The sequence below is a fragment of the Salminus brasiliensis genome, chromosome 11 (genome assembly GCF_030463535.1).
Source record: "Salminus brasiliensis chromosome 11, fSalBra1.hap2, whole genome shotgun sequence".
In the NCBI taxonomy this organism is placed as follows: domain Eukaryota; kingdom Metazoa; phylum Chordata; class Actinopteri; order Characiformes; family Bryconidae; genus Salminus; species Salminus brasiliensis.
The window spans coordinates 20,872,779-20,896,275 of NC_132888.1; positions in this window are offsets into that span (position 1 = coordinate 20,872,779).

Consider the following 23,497-nt stretch of genomic DNA (forward strand, 5'->3'; position numbering starts at 1 on the left):
AATCCTCCCCTACCCATCACATACACATACACAAGTGCCTAGAGAAGTGAATATCAGTTGAACATCCATACAATGGCTTCCTCAAAAGATGGAGAAACTTGATCTGCACTTGATTAATGTGTAATTTGGGCTGTCACACTTCAGCTATGGGGCAAACTGTCACTTTTGGTATGTAATACTCCGCACCATGTACTACTCAGGGCATCCGCCTTCTACTTTTGCACAAATCTGTCAGCCATAATGACGGTGAGCGGAAAAAAGAATGCATTTTCTGTGAGGATACTGAGACAAGACTTATCTAGGCATGTCAAAGAATTTATAGGGAAAATACTCTGTTAAAACATGACTTTACTTGGGCATTGTCATTACTCAAATGATTTTCAAACCATATCAGAGTACTAAAAGCATCCAAAAGTCCAAGTGAGTGGCTGTCTGGAAGCCAGTGGATCACTGTTTTTACCATGTCTCTGCTGTCCTTGTCCAGTGGTGTCAAAATAACTGCAGTAATTAGCATGACAACAATAGCTTGCCAGAGCAGAGTGACCATAGGGCTGGATCATACTGTCCTTCACCCAGCTAGGGCAATTACAGAGATCCTTCTATGGCTGCTTTCCATCGGCAGTGCTGGAACTGGAGCTGCCATCAGCACTGGGCAGGTAGTACTTGCATTAAAGTCTTGTGCCTTCTCCAGTACTTGGAGTAGGGTGGAAGGGGGGGTATGAGTAATAACAAGGCCTGAGACTGATGGCAGGCAGCGCATCTGCAGAGCAACCGCCCTGCGCGTCTGTAGCACATCGCGCACAAGCATCCATCACAAACCACACACCTACACAGAGGTGAGCGGTATAGCAAAAATGTAACACTGCATTAAATGCAGGTCTTCTGCAGTTGGATAACATCTTGGAACTAACCAATTTCACCAGTATTTTCACTAACCAATTTCACCAGCGCTGCATGAAAAACCTTGAGATATTGTGAGTATAATGAGTTTTATTTGTATTCAGTTTGCATTTGAGGGATACAGAAGGGTAAAAGCATCCAATCAACTCCAGAGTTTATGCAGTCTTAATCAGATGGTCAGATTATTCATTTATTTTATGCATTAACAGCCCAGTTTGAGTTCTTCTCACAAATAATAATTCCATATACATTCAGTATATATTGGAATACCTCAAGCTAAAGTAATAGAATAGCAAAAGCTAGAAACAGATAACTGCACCTATTTTTTGGTGAACAGACGACAAGGCTAACCAATAAAATAGCGTTTGACTAGACGCAGTTTCAATACCTTTAAGTTTAACCAGGTCACTTCTTCCCCATTCTGATGTCTTAACGACAAGGAGAAGGAAGATTAAAAATCTTTTCCTTGATGGCATCTGGTAAGTTGAATTTCTTTGAGTATTTTGCTGTCTCTGAAGCATCGCCTCAGGATGCATTACCCGATCTCCAAGGCCCAATTCCCACAGATTCAATATTACATACTGTATTAACAATAAAGTTAATGCCTGATATGTTTGTCTGTACATCTGCTCATCTAGGTGCAACCATCTTTGCTACAGACCTTGTTTCTACTACTGGAAAGGCTTTCCACTACATTTTGAAACATTGCCCTGAGAATTTGGCCACATTCAACCATGAGACCATCAGTGAGGTCTAGTGGATTATTTAAATGCTGCTCCAACTCCTCCAAAGGTACTGGATGGTGCTCTGCCCATGGTGACTATCTGGCTTCACCTGAGCATCCCATTCTATTTCCAATGCATTTCTATGGAAGTTATACAAGCTGTGTGCACGCATCTGAACACCTGCGTCCATTGAAGTCATTCAGGGGAGCCTCCATTCTTGGGGACATATAGAGCAGTTCTGAGATTGCTCGTTCACATTAATAACCTCGCTCTGGTCTACATTTCTACTAGTTATAAAAGATGCAACTGGTCAGTGTTCCAGAAATACTCGTGTATCATTTTTGTATCATGTATTTCATTGTGATAATGCCAACACATCACCATATTCCTCACACACCCACACACAAACAACTGGTCAACACACATACACCAAGAGCAACTGGCGCACACACACACACACACACACACAGTACTATGCACTTATGAGTCACTGCAATAAGATCAATGAAAGCGAGACTGGAGCTCCCTTTTCTTTATGTTTCTGCACTTATTAATTAGCTGACTAGTCCAGGCTTGCACAAACGATTGATGTGCATGTAGGCCCTTGTATATGTGTATGCATGTGTGTGTATACACACAAACTGTCTGCAAGTAAATGCGTGTGTGGGTGAACAGAGTGAATTTTTTTTGTCAAACACAATCTAAATCAATCAACGACAAATGTTCAACTCCTGGTCGCCCACAGCACTCAAACAACCATCTCAGAATACCTTTCTGTACAGTGAACACTGGAATTCAGCTTGAAAAGCACATGCTAGCCTTCACCTAGCCCACAATCAACTCAGTCACTTCAGTCCATCAGTCAATTCAGCCACTTTAAGGTGCACCTATTTCCACATCTGGTCTAATCTCCACAGAAAAGTACATTCTGTAGCATCCACACAACTAATCACATTAGTTCCTGATTTCACTAATGCTCTTGTGGCTGAATGCAATCAAATCCTCCCAAGAAGGTTCCAAAACCTAATGCAAAAACACATGGGGACAATCTCCCTATTGATAGTCTGGATCCCATAAGACATCCTGCATGAGCAGGTGTCTACAAACCTTTGGATGCTTGATGGTTACTGGTAATGGTAAAATTGGGGAGAAAAGTGTTGAAATAATGGCTCTAAATGAACATCACTGTTCAACCCACTCCATCATTCGATGAGGGATATGGCAGCTTGCAATGTCTTGTTGGTAAATCTGAGCAATTCTTTTTGACTGCCAGTGTATATGTGATGCTATCTGTTGTTGACTAGAGGAGGACTGATTCCTCTCAAGGTTTCTTCCTCTTGATCTGAGGGAGTTTTTTTTCCCTTGCCACTGTCACGACTGGCTTGCTCTAAAGAGGCTCGTACCTGCATCTCTGTAAAGTTGATTTGTGACACCTTCCGTTCTGAAAAGTGCTGTCTAAATAAATTTGAATTGAATTAAACTGAATATCCGCCTCATTTTTCAATAACCTAGTCTACAAAGGCTGCTCTTGAGCACAGCTGAATAACCAGGACGCCACTGTCCATATTGTTTACGTTCTGTCCTTCTCTATCCTTCTCATGTCCTTCCTTTACAGGTAGCTTATTTTATTAAAAGGATGGCCATTTGAAATGTGCTCTCTTCAATTTGGAGTCCCTGGCAGCCGGAACAGTGGCAAATAAAACAAGCTTTGTGAAAAGCTTGGACAAAGCTACTCATCTCAGCTCTTAAGAAAGTCATTGTGTCTCACCGGGCACAAAAAGAAAACGCTGTAGCCCATCTAACAATATCTGGCTCCTACGGATTTGAGCGGGGGGGGGGTGGTGGTGGGGGGGTAAATGGATTTATACAGAGGCACAGTTTGCCTTGCCTCTATCCACTTCAGTTAGCATCTTCTTAAACAGGCAACATCCCGGACGGAGCAGACTTTCTTTAGCCTTGGGCGAAGCGTCATTTTTACTGAAGGGTCCAGCCTGACATGTTTTAATCGGGGCAGGTTCCGTCGTATCCCAGCACCAGTCTGAACTCGCCACACACCTGGTTTCCGCACTAATCCTTGGCTGACAGCCGATTGCTGCAGAAACTGCCCCATGTAAGCTGTCCTCAAGTGCTTCCAAGAGAAAGAGAGAGAGAGGCACACACACACACATATATACACAGTGCAGTCTCCTCTGCTAGGAAGATTTGACAAGCGTGTCCTTCCTGATGCACCAGGATCTGGAGTAGTGCCATGTTTGTGGGGGGTGAGGGGGGTGTTGCTGGGAGGGAAGTGCCAACCTCATAACAAAGACACAAGCAGCAGGAAGTCGGAAAAGGTTGACTGTATCCAGCAGGAGTGCGCAGAAAGCCACCAGCCCAGCCAGGCTTCTACCTCAGTGATGTCCTTGGTGGTCAAAACACATCTGCATGGCGCACCTGTCTCCACTTAAGGACTGGGAGGTGGGCTTTGCGGTGTGTGAGGAAACCCGATCCGCAGAACACGAGGGGGCTCTCAGATGTGAGGTCGCAGCTTTGTCCTCCGCAAATACCGGCTTGTTGATTCAGCTTTCAGAGCTCATCACTCAGTGGCAGGACTGGGCCTCAGCCCACGCTCGCTGCTGCACGTCTCCATAACAAAGCAACCACCAGCACGCAGCAGCTTACACATGTTCACAGTAGTACCGGGTAACGTATGGTGGAAATACAGTGATAAATACCCATGATATATTTCATAGATAATGAGGATTTTGTCCATGATATGATGACCATAAAACAGCAGCATCCCTGTAGCCAAGTAGTTTGTTTTTACACTTTGCTCATAGTACCTACGGTCTGACAGTCAACTGCAGTGTGTGGGTGCTGCAGGTGCTTCATTTAAACAAATAGTAGGATTTTTTTTTCTGAAAAGGTGGTGTGTGTCTAGTCAGCTTTTTATAATACAGCACCCTAGGTGTAAAATTCAGAGAAGAAAACTAAACAAACAGCTAGGGGTGGGCAACTTTTCATACCATATTCACACCATATTTCATTGTATTGTGAGAAATGTAGTTACTGTGGTTCACAAGTATGCTTGTGAACCACAGTATGACAAGTATATCATCAGTACTTAAAGAACACAGAATAACTGCACATTTCATTACAAAGAGTGTAATTAGTCCTATTTAAGAAATAAGTGCAGCATATTTAAAGAGTAAAAATCATAGTACTCTGAATGGGAGAGTATTTGGATTTGTCTACATGACAAAATAAATATTTCAAAAATCTGCTACAACTCTTTTACTGCTGGATACAAAAGGACAATTTTAATGACATATCTACCAGTGGCAGATCATATCTGCTCAATATTGTTTATTTTACTCAAATCTTCGATACATGGAGTGGATTATTTATATTATGATTTTGTTGAGACATTAAAAAAACATTGCATTATCATTTTTTCCCCAGTATTGTGCAATCCTAGTTCCTATGCCTGCTGGATGCTGCAGTGACCACTCATGCACTAATGCGTAAATTAATCGTTTTACATTGATGGCAAAGTTTAGTTAGACAGTAACTGCATGTTCAGCTATTAATAAATGTATGTAAAGTAATTTACTTACATTAAGATTTCAGCTTTAGATAATTCAAAACATTGAAAACTGCGTTACTTGTACGTTACTTAAACTGAATGTAACACCTTAATTAACTAAAACCATTTTTAGAGCAACAGGTTACACATACTATTCTGCTATTCTTTAACCAGGACTTTTAAGAGGCTGGCTCGATCTAAAGCTGAAAAGCTTGGAGGAGGTGTGGTCTCGCTTTTCTCAAAGGCTAAGCAAGGACGACTGTGTGTAGTCTTTGGATGGAAGCCCACAAGCTCAGCTTATTGTTTGCCTTCTATGGGCTGTAATCTTTTAAGACCTGTATTTATTTTAAACGCTATCTTGGAGCACAGTCAACAGTAGATGACAGTATGGGGCGAAAAAGAAATATTTAACCAAAACGGACAAGAGAGCGTAGAAAACAGGAAAACCTTTACCTTCTGTGAATTCCATACAATGCATGTATTCAAATCCTATCCATTTCAATTGGTTTTACACACAGTTACTGGGTGTACTATTCTATCACTGCATTACACTATATATCGTTTCTGCTGACACAGATGTGCAAATGCACACACACAGCTTGTCTAGTCCGTGTGGAGAAATTCTGCCAATAGAATAGGACCCTCTGGAGCACATTAACATAAACCTATTGGCGCCATGGGTTAGAGGGCTCTTGTCAGCGATTGGAATCAAATCCTCACAGAAATGCTCCAAAAATGACTAGAAAGCCTTCCCTGGCCTGTACTCCAATAAAAGCTGGATAAACTCCTTGATTTTGGAAGAAACAATGAATAAGCAGGTGTCCCAATACTTATGTGTTTTCTTAAATGTGAGGCTAAACGGTTTCATAGGTCAATTTTTCCAGGATCTCACTAATATTTCCATTTTAAGCATTTCCAGGTTTTCCAGATTTTGTGAGTGGCATAGTAACTAAGTATATCGTTTTCAGTCTAGAGACCTTTTAGACCTTTTAAGGGTGGATTCTTTTCATATTAACAGACAAAACCCATTTTCTGTCCTGTCTTCCAAGGATCACTGTAAGAAGGCTACAGACCTAAAGTTTGGTAGTCTAAAAATGCAAGGGCTCTTCAGGGCATGAGGCAAATGTATTATTCTCTAAACCACGCTGGTGATTTACTGCCACTTCACGTGCAAGAGCAGTAACCCTGAACCAAGCAAGCCACCTTCTTGCCAGAAAAGACTTTCTGGAGCACATTGTAAAACACCCAGCACAGTCGTGCACAGCCCTGGACAGGCAGCAGGGCGGCGAGCGAGTGAGGAGGAGGACGAGTGGGAGCGGCACACCGACGGCCCAGCGGCTAAAAGCGCTGGCCCACATTCCTCTCACTTATCTGGGGCGGCTGAGCAGAAAGTCATTTGGCAAGGGGGTCCTGAGAGAGATGCACATGGAGACAGAGAGACAGGGAGAGACAGAGAGACAGAGAGAGGAGCAAAAAAAAAAAAAAAAAAGGGGGGGGGGGGTGTTCAGGCTGGCAGAGGAAGGGTACCAGCACTCAGGCTAAAATAATTACCTGTCACACTAGCGATAGTTTGAGTATTGCCCGCTGAAATAAAATAGCCCAGAAAGATTAATAGCTCCCTCTCTGCTTCTTCCCGCTCCTTCACTCTCCCTGCCTGACGCTGTCAAACTGCCCGCACTGGAAGACCACTGCACATGCTGATAATGAGATCGACAGGACAAGACGTGGAGAAACAGAGAAACATCAAACCCCGCCCTGATACGGACTGACACCTCAATACAAGTGTGATATGTGATATGTACAACACGCTTTACCCATTGTATTGGTACCACTGGCCCAGAATTTGAAATATACATATAATGTATATGTAATATAAAATATTAGTAGCATGTTGTCATTTTCTGATTGAGCTGTTAATCTGCGTTTTTGACTGAGTGCATGACATAGAATAGCAGAGCATACTGTGTCTTGTGTTCAGCAATACAGGTCCACTGGATGCATGTTAAATCATATACACTTAAAATAAAGAAATCAGTGATTTCCACAAAAATATATTTAAGAAAGCAGGGAACTGAGAGATTTTGAGCAATATTACTACAAAGGTTCACAATGTCCAGCTTCTGCATGCAAGTAACACGGGTTACGTAGCTTAGCTATTATTGGCTGATTGTTGCATCAAGTACAAGGCTGAACGTTCTTCTCAGCTCAGTGCTGGGGGGCTTTATACCCCTCCAGCCCACGTCTGGCATTAGGCAGCATGGTGCCAATGGGTTCTTGTTTATCAGCCCCAGAGAGTCCTATTCTACTGGCAATACTCTACAGTGGTTAGACCAGCTGTGCGTGTGCATCTGCACATCTGTTTCAGCAATGGGTGCAACTCAAAGTAGCTGAATGCGTTCACCACCAGAAGGGGTTTTAAAGTTTGAAGAGCAAAGTTTGTGCATGAATATATTCAAATTCCATCACCAGCTCAACCGATTTAGCATAATTTAGCACTGATTTACCAAACCAACTACAAATAATACTAGACTCCCATGAATGGAGATAAATTGAGGTTTTTTATGAACCCAATGATATAAAATCACAGTTTTTGGCACTAATTCTATTTGTATTTATTGTAATATAAGTGTTTTACTGAGCAATTAAACTCTTACATCCCAGAAATGGTTTCATTTCTAATTTTCACAGGTGTCTAATGTCTTTGCATAGTGCTGTATACTGTGTGTTCATATACTTAAACAAGGTCTCTTTTACTTCATACATCCCCCAAATGAATCTGAAACCGACTGAAAACACATGCATTTGTGAGATCCTGTTAGTGTGGGTTTATGGAAGTTTCCTCCCTCTCATGGATGCATACAAATACCACTCAATTGCTAGCAGCAGACAATTCAACATGACAAACATGAGTGAGAGGGTGAGCAACGATCACTTATGAATTCATTCATTCATTTAATTTGTCCTGAACTTTTGTAAAACATCACTTCAGTAATTAGAAAACAGAGGGCAAAGTCCCACTGCTGAATTATTTCTGCTAACCATAGTTTGCCATTTTCTTACAGTGAACAAAGAACTGGACAAATACAGATGACTTAGATGGGCGTAATCAACAAGTGTTAAAAACCTTCTGTTGAATTTTTACTCATACAAATAAGGGATGTTCTCTTGTTGAGATCTCTGAATGCTATTCATTTTTAACACATGGAGGTCTAAAACATTCTCTTGTATGTAATACAACCACATTTTTTTGTGAAACCATGTCACGGAGGCTGTGGCAGGCCAGCGTGTTGAGCTGGAGCATAGCTGAGGTGTGGTTTGGGGTGGTGTTGAGAGCAGCTGTGGAGGGGCCCAGCCTCGGGGAGGGCTGCAGTCATTCCTCAACTCCCTCAGAGACACATTCAGCCATCACGCCCCGTGACAAAACAAACAAGATCTGTGATGATTGGATCATGGCCAGGTTTTGGGATGGGGGGGTGAAAAAGAATAAATAAATCTTCCTCCATCAGGCCCCGTCATCCTGCCCAGAAGCTATTAGCGCTCTGAGAGACGCACACCCTCATGGCCCGCATCGCGCAGCGCGCTGGCAAATTAAATTACTGTCTCAAATGGAGCAGCCAGGGCCCTCTGGCCCATCGCACTGCATGAGGAGAGGAGAGAGCGGTTCGACTGAAGCCATGGCGTATGCCTGTCCTCTCGCCGCACACACAGTATGGGGCGCTTTATAATAACTTCCATATTTATCCCGTGGGTGCAGGCCAGCCGCTGCAACCCGGTATCCACACTCTCTCCGGGCGCAGAAGAGAGCTATTAAGGACTTGTCACATCTGTCTATGAACCTGGGGAGTGTAAGTGGGAGATAATTCAGTGGGGGGGGACCAATCTTAGTCATACTTGGAGCTGATGGCTTTACACTTTCTTCGCAGCACAAGTGCAGCACAGTGACGAACAGAATTAGCAGCGTTAGCTCATAAATAAAGCAGTTTCCATCAAAACAGCAGGTGAATGATAATGCTACAGGCCCCGTCTTGTTTGTCAAGACACATCACAAATAAGTTGTTTTGCATGTGAGGTGAAATGAGCTCATGTATTGTCTTCTTAGAAACGCACCATTACTTCTGAGATTTTCTGACTAGAAATTGGCTTGGCTGTTCTAGGAGCCAAGTGGCCAAGTATTGTTTTGGCTTCAGTACACATGTACTACACTCCAGAGATGCATATCATAAGAGTTTCTACAAATTCTGAGAATATGTGCTTTGTTTGATGTATTCCTAGAACAAACTCGCTGTGACAAACCACAGAGGTCAGACCTAACCCCTCGCCCAGGCTCGCCCCAGTATACCTGCCTTTCAGTACGCTTGCAAGACATGGCTGCACCACACATCCTGCGTTTGTTCGGAGAGTAGGATGTGCATGTTCTCAGGAATTGACATGGCGCGTCTATGAGATGCAGTACCAACATAAACAGCGGGGGCAATGTAGCATAGTGTGACGTTATGTCAGCAGCAGGCTGAACGCACCATCAAATCAGGCACTGCTTCGTTTACTCCGCATAAGTGTATACAGCTCATATACAGTTTCGCAAGGACGACTTTTGCCACTACACTGCGGGCAAAATGGGGAACGAGAGAGAAAATTGCAAGGGGCAAACATGTTACTAGCCGAGCACAGTGGCACAATGTCAATGCTTCAGCATCTCAGCAGAAAGAATCCAGTGTACACGCTCAGAGCAGACCCAAAACAAGGTAACATTAATCTTGGCAATTTGGATGTACATTAGTTATGGCTATATTGAATGGCTAGTTAGGCAAGCAAATCAATGTGGCTAGGGATGATGTCCCTAATTCAGCTTTGCTCAAAAACATCAGACACAGAAAATAAAATTCAGCAGTCAATTAATGAAAGCCAGAGATTCAATAAGGTTTATGATCACTGTCAGTCACAAACACACACACACACACACACACACACACATACATGCACCTACTCTCCTCACAGTAATACATAAAATACCCCAGAAAGCCAAATAGGTGGTGTAAGTAGCAACTGGAGCCTAAAATGCACCAATCAAATACAGGACGTTTGGTCAGATAAGTCTAAATGCAGTAAGTAGATTCAGCAAAACCTCAACTTAGTAAATTAATGTGCAGTACCCAGTCTTATGTCCTTACAGTATGATAGTCAGACCAAGAATAATTATTATTATTTCACCTCTTTCAGTAAATCACAGCATTGTATTCAACTGCATGAACATGCTGGGTTTCTAAAAATGCCTGTTTCATTGTATCTTATAAACACCAGCAATTGCATGTATTCGCTGATTCCTCGTGTGAAATAATCAGAAGAATACTTGATTACTAAAATAACTGATAGCTGCAGCCCTAGATTCACAGGCCCTAAAATGAAACCCTGACTCCATAAAATCTGTAAGGTAAATGGCTATTCAGCAATCTGCTTTGTGATTAATAACTGAATTGTTAACCTAGGGTTTAAGGGGTTAATTTGATGATTATATCCAGCTACATTGTGTCCCAGCAGATCTAAAACATTCACAGGCTTTTAAAAAACCATTTCTTGAATTTTAAGTTGTTCTTTTAGGCTCTTTCTTTAATCAGTTCCTCTCTCCTAATTAGACACCATCTACAGTTCATGACTTCCAGACAGTTTATCTGTGCTATGATAACAACCCTTAGGACGTTAAGGGCTTTCTGGCATGTGTTAGGACTGAGAGCTGATATCTGAGGAGGGATTCCAGGGTTCTGAAGGTGATGATTAACAAGACAAACAGCATTCAGTCTTTTGTACCACAGATCAACAGAGTTGGTCCGAGTTTGGAAAGTATTTCTTAAACGCGTCGTTTTTCAAAAACCTTACACAAACGTCAGCCGCCCGTGCCGCCAAAGGAAACAACGTGACTCGGACGGTTGAGACAACCACTAAGACAGAATGGGGGGAAAGAAAGACGGATACATAATGCCCCAGTGGGAATATCCGCAATGGTTCAAGGTAAAGGGAAAATTGGATCATGTGCCAGTATGCAACTATTCCCTTCTTCATACAGTCTGGGTTACCGGATGGACTATAACTATTACCTTTTACTTCTAATTGATCTCCTTCGACCGCAGGAGAAAGGAATAACAAACATGCCTATGCACTGAGCAATTATGACACATTTGCTCTAAATTGCCCATAATTGTCAGTCAGTTAGGTATAGACCTACACATGCTGCTGTGTTTTTGTAAGCCACGTCTGAAAAATAGTCATAACAGCTGAAATTACTGCCATAGGTGCCAATTACACACATGGCCCTGAATTGTACAGATGACTGGTAATCAATACAGGAGTTAAACAGCAACAGGAGAACCTCAGAAAAGCTTCTTTAATGCTACTGAGAACTTGAAATCTTATTTATTAAAATGTTATTTATGCAGAAGTCCGTATAAGCAAACATGTCGCATAATCAACCATATACTGAAAGCACAGCATTACTCCAACACAAAAGCCCAGTCAGCTAAGCTCTCTCTGTGAAGCCTCTTCAGGAAGAGTGCAGGAAAAACTGAGAGAACCACCAACCTCTAAGGTAATTAAATGAAACCATTGAAACACGGGCAGTGAAAAACAGAGCAAAGCTATGTGATAAAGAGAATGGTACAGAAGAGGCCTAAGCAGTGGGCATTGACCGTTAATGGAGGAATGGACCTGCATTAAGATGAAAGGGGCGACTGAGCAATGCCTCATTTGGCTGGTCCCTCAGGAGGGCATGGAATGCCACAGTGGGCATCTCACATTTATCCAACATCAGCAGCTGTGTGGCCCACCCCTCCGCACTCCTCCACCTCGTCCCCTCTCCTCTCCCCTCCCCGCTGGGGCATTCAGCAGATTTTAATTTCACTTCTGGCTTCAGAGCTGCAGCCCAGGCTCCAGCCACACAAAGGCCCAGGTTTCAAGTTGAACGTGAGAACCACCTCATCTTCTGACCCCCATCTGCATATGAATGGCCGTGAAAAAGCGACGGAACGGAAAGAGGGATGGGCACAAATGAGAGAATGATAGAACACGGAGCAAAGCGTGCCTGCCACCAACTTCTAATCTCAGACAGGATTTCCCACTTCTGATTGAAAATGTGTTCAGCCTTTTTAAAGAGAGCGTAAGCAGGGGAATTATTCATAGGGAGACAATATTCGCTGCTTTTCAGCCTCTCTATGCATTTTAATTGAATCATGCTTACAACTTCACTACCTTTGTCACGGAGCAGCTAACTATGTTGAGGATCCTGGAGCAGCAAATAACAAGGACGTAAACAAACTTGGGAACAGTCTTCCGTACTGATGAAAAGCCCCTTTCAAGAACGACTGCAAGATACTTGAACTTGGTCTCACAACTCTCACTACAGGACTCTGGGTGAGTTGAAATTCGTTTTCAGAAGAACACAGTCATTTGGACGTTGGTTCCAGCCACTGAAGAGCCCAGTACTTGGAAAGATATTCAGCCTGCTGCCCGTATTAGATCATTTATTGCCTGAACTCGCTGGCTAATCTGCAGGCAGCCCCCAGATTGACCCCATTCATCAAGGGTCGATGTGCAGGGTTGGCTGGCCTGTTGCTGGGGATTGGGGAGGTGGGCGAAGAAATGAATACAGTTGCACTGACCTGACTCCTCTCTCTCAGCGCAGTCACAAAAGGGCCTCTGATCGCTCTGCTCGGCTCCAGCTGTGCACAGAGGGACAGTGCTAGTCATTAATACAGAACATGAGAAACAGTACATGTAACAAATTGACCTGGCAGTTGCATGAAAACTGGAATGATGCAAGGGAAGGAGGAAAAAAAGGATGAATTAGAAAAAAATCAGGACATGTTCACATCAGCTATCTTTGTTCATTAGAACGTCATATATTTCAATTTGAAATAATCTGGCTAATATCCACACTGATGGTCCAAAAAAAGCTCCTGTTCACTTTCCAGCACGATGGCAACCAAGACTCCAGGCAAACAGACCCATGACCACCAATGAAAATAAAATGCGGAGATATACGGTGTGATTTTTTAGCATTGTTAGTCTGTTAGTACATGGCACAAAAAGCTGCATCAATCTCCACTCTGTCAGGCCATTATTGTGCTCTCCTGCTATTACCCTCTCCTTCTTCTCCTCCAGCTTGTCAGGGCAGAATTACAGCTGGCTTTGCTTCCTTATACCACAGTGATGAATGGCTGATGTTATCAGTACCTGAAAGAGAGGAGAATGGCTCTTACAGGCAGGGGACGTCACTGTGAAGGACCAAAACAAGCTTATATGATTGTATATGCCTGTAGTAATCACTCGGGGGGGAGGGGGGGGAGCCATCTGCGACACTAACACGGAGAAGCACTACACATCCAGAGAAAACTACAGACCATAATTTAAAGATCCTTCTTTTCTGTCCCTGTTCTTTTATCTCTCTTCTCTCCTTCTTGGCAGTACACTGGGGAGGCTGCGTGGTGAGATCCGAGTATGGCTCAGAGCATCCACCTCCACCATTATTGCCCTGCACAGCTTTTATCATTGCCATAAATCTCCTCCTCCAGCAGCGTTACCCCATAAAGAGGCAACCTGCAAATATCAGCCGCGCTCTCCACCCCACAGAGAGACAGCGAGGAGGCCTGAGGCACTATTACACAGACTTATAGTAATTCCACCCATATGGTAGGAACCTGAGTCGACAATGATTACTGCGGCTCCCATCAACTTTAACCGGTCATCAACATATAATTGAAAGGCAACTAGGCTAACTGCCTGCTGAGTGCATTCTGTTGAAAAGGCATTCAGACAACAGCAAGGTGAAACTTAATTAGATGTAATGTGCTCAAAGACAGTACTCTGAGCACAGGATAAGGAACGTTTTAAGTACCTCACCGTTCTGAATAAGCACACCCAGGTAACAGGTGCTGTGTCGATGTTTGGCCTCATCGACCTTGTGCTGACTTGTAATTAGTTTTCACTTTTAAACGTTTTACTTTACAAGGCTGTGTTTAGTTAGATTTTCACCAAAGATGTAACTACAAGTGCTAAGCTGCAGAATGTCAAGGTCCACAAGATCCTTCTAAAATAGCCCAACAGTACATCTTCTTCAGAGTACAACCTCAAGGGTCCACCTTTGAATTGATTTTGAGCTCACAGACCCATGGAAGAGGATTTTTTTTTTCTCCATTTTTTCAATGGAACTTCACTCCCTTTTCAAAACTCACACAGATTTTAATTGGACACCAACATAAAACAGAGAGAATGAAAACTAGTAAAAACTAGTAAATGAGAACTCTGTGCCAGGCCCAAGAGAACTTGGCATCACACTCACATCCATGCTAGCCATGGCGTTTCTGCGAAGGACCAATGTGTTGCATGTGCAGATTGAAATGCCTGTGTTTTCCATCAGTTCAGAACACACACAGCTGGATTACTCTCATGTTGGCTGTGTACAGATTCTGTCTAATACAGTGGGTGTTCACATTCAGATCGGTTCAGAAGTTCTCTGAAATCAGATCAATGATACAGCACCACTGATTTCTACAGAAACAGTTTGGGATTCAAACACCATAAAATCGCTGAATTATCAGTTTTTTTATTGTGTTTATCAAAGTTAATATATCAAAATAATCACAACAGTAGATACCGCAGAAACTACAAGGTTTTACGTCATGGCCACGGGGCTAAAGACCACAACATCATCAAAGGTGTTCTTTATAAAAAGGACAGCTGAATCTTGACGACTGTCTATAAAACATATACTCAAAAAGAATCTGCTAAGTTTATTAAGTTTATTGAGTTTATTGAGTTTAAACACCACCAAAAGCGTCTGCTGCATTACAAAAGTAGTATGGTTATACATCGCCCTTCTCTCTGTTAAGAAACCTGAGGGAAATGATCATTAGAAGTACATTTGTGCTGCATTTTAGTTCTTATTGAACTAAACATTCTCAATCTACTACTTTGCAGATAAGTGTTTAATTTTATTAGGAGTGTTGAATATGGATTAATGTGTTAATAGAGAACAGTGCAAGCTGTCTGCGTTTTTTCTAGGAGAAGTTCTAGGAGAAATGCAAGTCTGGAGCCACATGGATTTTAATAGGTTAAAATGTTGTAAAAAACATTTTAAACCATATTCAGGATGTTATTGAAGCAATCTGTTTACCTCTTTATACGTTCTCCTTGACCCTGCAGTACTTTAAACATAAACAGGACAACAACAGAAGCTTCTACGTCATGGTCTTTTTTTCATCGATTTCCATGTTGCCACTTTGTGCTTTGCCATCTAATCCATCATTGGGACAGATGGGAATCGGTGAGGGAACAAAGAGCTACAAATTAATATAGCTTCTCGGTGTAAGCCCACTGCTCTGCTAGTGTGAGAAAGGAAGCTTCTTGTGGGGCCTAATACCAGCCACATTCTCTTCAATAGGAAAGCGCTGCCTTCCTACAGGCCTCTGTGCTCTCGCATTGTATGCTTTTAGCGTCAAGCTAACAACAGCTGAACTCCGTCACCCCATATTCAAAACACCGGGCTGATGTCAGTGAGATAACTCTGTGTAAGCAGTGACGCTGGTCTGCTAGACCAAACAAAAGACCTGACCCACTTGACATATTTTGCCCCAAAACGGAGTGAACGGACGACACAGCAAAGTTCTGTAGACAAGGCAGGATCTCTAGGGTTAACTAATGCTCTCAGGTGTTTTTTGGTACCACTGTGATACCACATTTTGATACCACTATGAATTATTACAATATTACTGTTAAGGAAATTATTACAGAACCTCGATTGAAAATGCAGGTTTTTAGTTAAATGAACCTTAGTAGGTTGGTAAGACATAAAATGTTAACTGAACTGATCTTTATAGAGGCCAAAACCTGTTGCAATAAACAAGAACAACAAACAAAAAGAACTATAAGGATGTAAATTGCATAAGCTAGCAACACGCAATTGGGATCAGATTGGTATTAGTATCCACCACCGTTGTAAAAAAATTAAACAGTATTGGATTTTATTGTACTCCAGAGGAGCTGAACATATAGGCGATTGTTTTACTGCATTTTAACACCAAGTTAATAAATGTTACACCTCTCTTTAATGCTAAACCTGACCATTTAGTCCTAGGCTCTACATTTAGCAAAAGTATGCGTACATAGAAGCAGAGCATGAAATAAATAAAATGTTGAACGCAGTTTCTTTAACCCTGCTGTTGAGATTTTCATGGTGAGATCAGTATAAACGTAGGTGGCTCCAGTTGATCATTGATCACAGATCTACTCCTTGGTGCTCTTTGTGCTTCCCTCTGGGGAACATGGCAAAAACAAGGAGCTACGAGATTGATGCGTCTATTCCAACCATTGTAGAGAAGCCTGCCTTATTCAGCGGAGGCCAATAGCAATTATTTGGGCGGCTGAATGCTCCTTGCCCTGGGACACGATGTGAAAATGTGTTTGTCTTTGACACTCTGACAGCGGAGCCCGAGGGAGTTGACAAGTTCATGGCTCTTAGGAAACACGGCTGCATACAGCGTGATGTATGCTCCTTCAACGGGGGGTAGGGACCGCGGTGCAAAGCCAAAAGAAGCTGACCTCCCCGAGTCTCTCGCATCTATTATCTGCTCAAGAATGGGCTGAAAGTATGCAGGGAGCTTCTATACATTACTGTATTTCCAAAATGTCCCATGCAGCTGGGGAGTGAGGCTTTCTCATGCCTCAATAGATAGATTCATTAATTCAACACTGAGGCTTTTGAACTGGATGACAGTCGTCCAATTGAACTGTAGATCATTTTAAAAGTTTCTCACACTTACCTCAGACACCATGCAAAAGGCCATACAGAAGATACATGATTTAACATTAGCCTTGTAGCAAAACTAAGCTAAGCATGGAACTAAAGTTTGAAATACATCACAACATATCAATATATATATATATATGTTTTCAATTACAGTATCATTAATCCCCTAATATGGTGAAAAGAGTAGAATGGAGACTGGTCATAACACTTGTTAGACACTTCTCTTACCAAGTGCAGTCTCTCAGCTGTCTCGCTTAATATAAAACATGGGAGCAGATGGGAGTGTGAGGTATGTTCGGTATGTTGTACTGACCAAACAAACAGCAGTCCGATAGAAGAGAAAACACAAGTTAAATGCTGGAGAAAAAAAGCAAACAACCCTGGAGGAACATTACAAACTACACTAGCATATGGTTTGAACTGCACTTCCCAAAAACACAGTTATTTGCATAGCATCCCATTTTATAACACATGATACATCTACATTTCAACTATTACTGGTAATCAGGCTCACCTTCAGATGACTTCAGTATTCCCTTAGTCACTCTCTAGACAACATCATGACAACGTTCTGCCTTCAACCCCCCTATGGGCTTCTATATGTGCAAGATCTGGTTTCGTATCTCTGTATTAATATCCACCTCAGGCCATTCACCAGTGAGTCGGCAGTTAGGAAACCAGGAGAAATATTTTGTGCTCTTACTAGTGTAATTCAAAACTCTGTACTTGGTAGGACAAGTAAAGACTGCAGGCACAAAATCAATCTATACTCCATCTATTGTGTAGAACTGGACCAGCACCGTATTGTTCCGCAGGTCATCTAAGGTCTCTGTGGTCTTTGAAAGTCAAGGGGTCTGTATGGCTCTGGTTCTCTCAAAGAAACAAACAATGAAATATACAATGTCCATGAGACTGAAATAACAAAACGCTGTCCCTTCAACAAGCTACAAACATAGCAGCTGCAGTTATGAATGGAACATGTGCATTGCAGGGTATATATTTCTTGTCGATAATAATCTAGTATTTGAGTAATTATACAGGCAAACTAAATTATACAGGCAAACTAAATCGTATCTCCAAAACGGACAAAAACATCCAAACTTTCAATGGAAGTCGGTGTAAAATGTTTTTAATGCAAGTCATTTTGGAGCATTTCTATTGGTCCATTTATCATGACATTTTGACACTATGTAAAAAACCAGATTCACACTATGTTAAAAGGAAAAATAGCAAAAATGGAGATGCAATATTTTCGTGACAGCACGAATATAGTTTTTAAAATGATAAATGCTATTCAGTAAATAAGTTCCCAAATGATACAAATATGACCAGCATGGGAACTTACATACATTTCAATCTACTGTTAGTGCTATTCACATTCACAGATTTGTTGAACAGATACATTACAGATGAAAATGTAATTTATTGTGAACATCTAACAGCAATAATTCATAATAATAATAATAATAATAATAACGATAAAATGGAAACATTCAACCACAAAAATAATTAAAATCCGCCTTTTTGTCACACCCACGTGGCCAGACTCAAGTGAAATCTCTACAGCCTTTATCTTCACACTGCAGACAGCCATTTCTCCTCACTGCCGCATTCTAAAGTTAACACATGTGGTCCAGGGCAATCGAACAGCTGGAGCACTCAGGTGAAATGCAGAATCCTGCCTCAGTGCAAGTGCTCTCCGCGTGTCCACGTGTCTGCCCACCCCATTCATTACACAATTCCAACCCATTAACCCCTCACACCAGCATGTAAACAGCAGTATAACATCTCTACAAGAATTCTCGTGTCTGGTCAAAACAGTCAAACAAGCAACAAGCAAGTGAGACTTCCTTATCCCTTTAAACCCCACCACCCAAAAATACTGACCTGAACTGCAGACGGGCTCACCTTCTTCCTCATATTTTACACCTTCTGGTCTGAAGTTTCGCTCTCCCGACTCTCACAGGCAGTGGCAGTGTAGGAGGACGGAAAAAAGCAACTCGTCAGATACCTCTTTTTGTCTTTTCTTTTTTTCATTTTTGTCTATTTTTCTAAAGACAAATTCACTGTCCATCCCTCCTCCCCCCCCCACAGCAGGATGTAAAATAGGAGGCATGCAGTGAACGAGAGAACAACAAAAAAAAAGTCTGCTGGAAAAACTTCGCCTCCCTCCGGTTCAAATTTAGAGGCTGGGTTTTTCGGGGGAGCTGAGCAAGCCTCAGCGAGCATGCTCTGAAGTGAAAGGCACACTTTCATACGCACATGACTTCCTTTCCCAGCCTCTGGGTCCCACCTCTCCTCCGCCCCCCTTTCGTCTCGCCGTCCCTCCCTCGCTCCGGCCCTCCCTCCAGCCCTCCTCGCGCTCCTCAGTCAAACAGGAGTCAGGAATGCAGCTCAGGCTAAAGTCCAGTCTTTGCACGTCCCAGTCAAGGAGAGAGTGCCCATCCAATCAATAACCACCCAACAGCCTAAGGCAAGCAGTCAACACACCACTGCTCCTCCCAGCTGCTCCCATAACCCCACAGAACCTGTCAGGGGCTGCTCGCAAGCCAACCCTGACTCTGACCAAACTCAATGGGTACCACGGAGAGCATAACGTTGGCCTGAGTTGTTACAGAGAAATGATTGCTGGCCATGGAATCAATACAGAGAAGAAAGAACAGGGTAAAAATCTAGACTTTGGGAGCTGGTGCACAAGAGAACCCAGGGAAACCCGATTTCCCATCTAACAATCACTTTAACAGCTTAATTTCAACATGAAGTGCTCCAACTGTAGCAACTGAAAACCCTACAACTCAACAAATCAACACATGAATCTCACCAAGAAATATGTAAAAGGAATTCTCTATTCTGCACGACTGAATAGAGACTGCTAAAATCCTGAGAAATGCCACTTTGACATCAGCTGCCAGAGTCCGCAATGCACTGTCCAGGTGGGTAGATGGCGCTCTATCTCCCCTCATCACTCTCAAGTAATTTTGACCGACACAGGCATCTGTTAGTTGGTGCACCGGAGCTGTTGACCCGGCGCTGTCCTCAGAGCGTGCCGACTTGATGCCAAATCAGCGGCAGCTCAAAAACAGACGGTGGCTAGCTTTACATGTTTTAGAGAAGATAAGTCCTTACCTTCGTAGTGTCGGGAGCATTGCTAATGCTAGGGGGAGTTACGGACAGGTGGGTTAACTGACAATACCAAACTGTTTAGAGATATACATACTTAATGAAGTTCTTCACTTAGTGAAGACATGCTTAATCAGAGGAATGCCACTTCCCTAAAGTATGAACAGCGAAAATTGTGTTTTTTTATATTACTAGTTAATTCTCATAGTCTGCTAGCTAGCTCACCAACTTTTCAGCCACGCAGAGGATGAAGGCCATGTGCACTGTTGACAGACAGTTGTCTCAGATAGACAAAAATCTCTGAAGGTTTCCTTCTTTTGCCTGTAGCCTAGCAATCAGAACCAGACACCATTAAAGAAGCAATAACCAAGTTTAAAATGCCAGTTAACAAGCCTGCTCAACAGAACTACAACAAATAGCATCGTGTGCGAACAGCAAGCAGTGTGAGCGGCAACAAAACCAAAACGCTTCCATTACAAACAAAGAAGCAGAGCGCGGTTTTTGATGTTTCTGCTTTTGAAGCACTGCGGCACGCTGAAGTAACACTTCAACAAAGCCACTACGGTAAGGCCAGTCAAAATGCATCAAAACACACTTTAAGAGCTAAAAAAGGAAAAACTAATAACCGTTATAGAGAACAGGGACCTGCACGACCCTTCTTCAGTGTTTAATGCTGCAGTGTTTTCGCTTACAGACTGGGACTATTTTTATTTGCGGATGTGAGTAAACTTTCTTGGTAATCTGTTTGCGTGTCTTTACTGTCTGAAATTCAAAAATATCAAGGCCAGAACTGTGGTATAATCACAATAGGAAATTTGAGGTTCTGCTCTGTTGTGAGATATTGGCACCGGTGCCCTCATGTATAATAAATGTTAGTATATTAATGGGATGTTACACTATGCATAGCTATACTACACTATATTACATATTTATTATTACATGCATTTTTGTGTTTAAGGGTGAATCTTCTATTTTTATTCTTCAATATAAATTAATTAATATGTTAAATAAGGCAATAAATATAGTGTTTATAACACCATCATAAAATATGCACCAAAATCAATTTGAAAATTAACACCTAAAATGATTTGGATGTATTATTTATGCTAATAGATATCCATTTTTGCATATTTTTGTCACACTCCCAGGTTTGCCTCCTGACTCTGTGGACTAAACTACCCATGATGCCCCCCAGACACACGTGACTGTCACCTGCTCCCCACCAGCCAATCGTAAATAGTTCCTACACTCATCGTCGCCCGATCACCTGTGTTTGCCTCACTGTTTGTAAATCTTTTACTGTATCTGTGGATATAGTAGGCAAAACTACGGCCCTTCTAGTAGACAGTCAGATGACTGGAGCTTAGCACTTCTAGGTACATGTAGGTCAGACCGGCATAGCGCTTCTAGTGTTAGCTTAAACTAACTAACATTTGCCTTTCTGGACGCAATTCACAATTTAAAATCTGTGTAAGAACCTGGTTGTCTGTATCTGAGGTGCTAAGGTGCTTAGATCCATGAATCACAGCAGACTTTCCCTGCTTTTACTGACATACACGTTATTACAGAATTCTTATTCTGTCCTTTGTATTCCGAATGTAGGCTTATTATGCTGGTCTCGTTAGTTCCAGAAAAATCACAATCTTGCTTATCTACGGAGGCTGTGGTAGTTTCGGTATCTTCAGTACCATAGAAAACAAGTAGCCTCACATGTTTAGAATTTTGGTATCAACTTGGCACCAAAGTATCGCTTTTCGTGACACACCTGCTAGCTGCTAAGTACTGTTAGGAAATTACCCCAAGACCCAGGGCCGTCATTACCAACACATGACTTGTTGAGATCATAATGATAGCAGGTGACTGTAATGACAGGTTTTCAGTTTCACCATCAGCATCTTTTCAATATTTATGTATTAATGTTAAATGCGTTACAGACCTACAAAAAATAAGTGAACCCTTTGGAATGACCTGGATGTCTGCATTATGCCATACTTGCATTATACAAATACATATACAATATTTTGATTCTATTTCAGCTCAGTCTTGGCAATCATGAAGTCTTTATTTAACATTGTAAACATTTTCCTGACATAATAAAGTTGCTCATTGTAAAGTTAAGATGGTAAAAAGAGCCCCCAATTGTAGCATTTCCCTTATATCTGGCATCTGTTCAGGTATCATGCTCAAGTCCCCAATTCTGTCCATGTCCAGATACTGTTTCCAGACATCAAAAAAGTCGAAACAAGACAACATATGTTTCACATGTTAACGACCACATTGCACATTACACATAATGCAAAACAGCTTGCGTACTTCCTCCACTTCTATATGTGTGTGTCTACGTGTATATTTGTGCTTGTTTGTGTGTTGCCGCCTGTTCTGCTTTCTGTCCTCAATCTGTGAGCCCCCGTCTGGACTCCTCTGATAAGCGCCTTGTCTTGGCGTACACGTGGCTCTATTTGCCATTTGACTGATCTTCCAGATGAGACTTCAGCTTGCCAAGTATAGTGTTACAAACACACATGCTCATGTGTGAGCAGACACTCTCATACATCCACACACACACACACTCCTCACACAACCATGGAGTAGCACCTGGAATTCCCTCAACCTCTCTTCCTAAACACAGTCCGGGCTGATAAAGCACGCTGGCAAACAGAAACGCTCCACAGCCGTGATTAAACGGGCAAATACAAGCTTTAATTGAGTGGCCACCAAAACATTGCTCACGACTCCTCAGGGGCGGAACTGGCTTGGTTCAAATTGAGGACAGCAAGGTCCCTTTCTCCCCCAAAGCTGCAACACATACACTGTCGAGTGCTTAGTGTTCTCCTCTGCGTGCACGGAGGAAGTTGCCAGTGGGTATTCTTTTGCTTTGACAGGCTTCGTGCACACTGGAGGAGGCATATACAGCCTGTCGCCTCCCAGACTGATGGAACTGTCTGGCACTAAGGGGAGATCCACTGCACAGGGGAAAGCAAAAACTAAATTGGGAAAAAAAAAACACTGCTGTTTCTGAGAAAGCCAGAAAGGATGGCCTAGTTTATAGAACTTACAGAATCATACACTTTTAACAGCAGCAGAAGTTGACAAAAAACTTCTACACTAATTTCAGTCACATTGTGAAATACATCGAGTCAGACAACTATGCATGATGCTCGACTGTATAGAGCTCAAAAATAAGTGTAGACGTAGCCTGATTTTTTTCAGAACTTTCTGGTTTTCTTTAACAGGGATGGTGCTGTTTTGTTCATTTATATTTTTGATGGACAACAAAATCTATTTGCCCTGATGGTTTGAAGGTACACCATGGACAAAAGTATTGGGACACCACCACTTCCTTTTTTCTTTCTTCCAAAAACAAGCTTGTCCTGCTTTTGCTGGAGTAAATGTCTC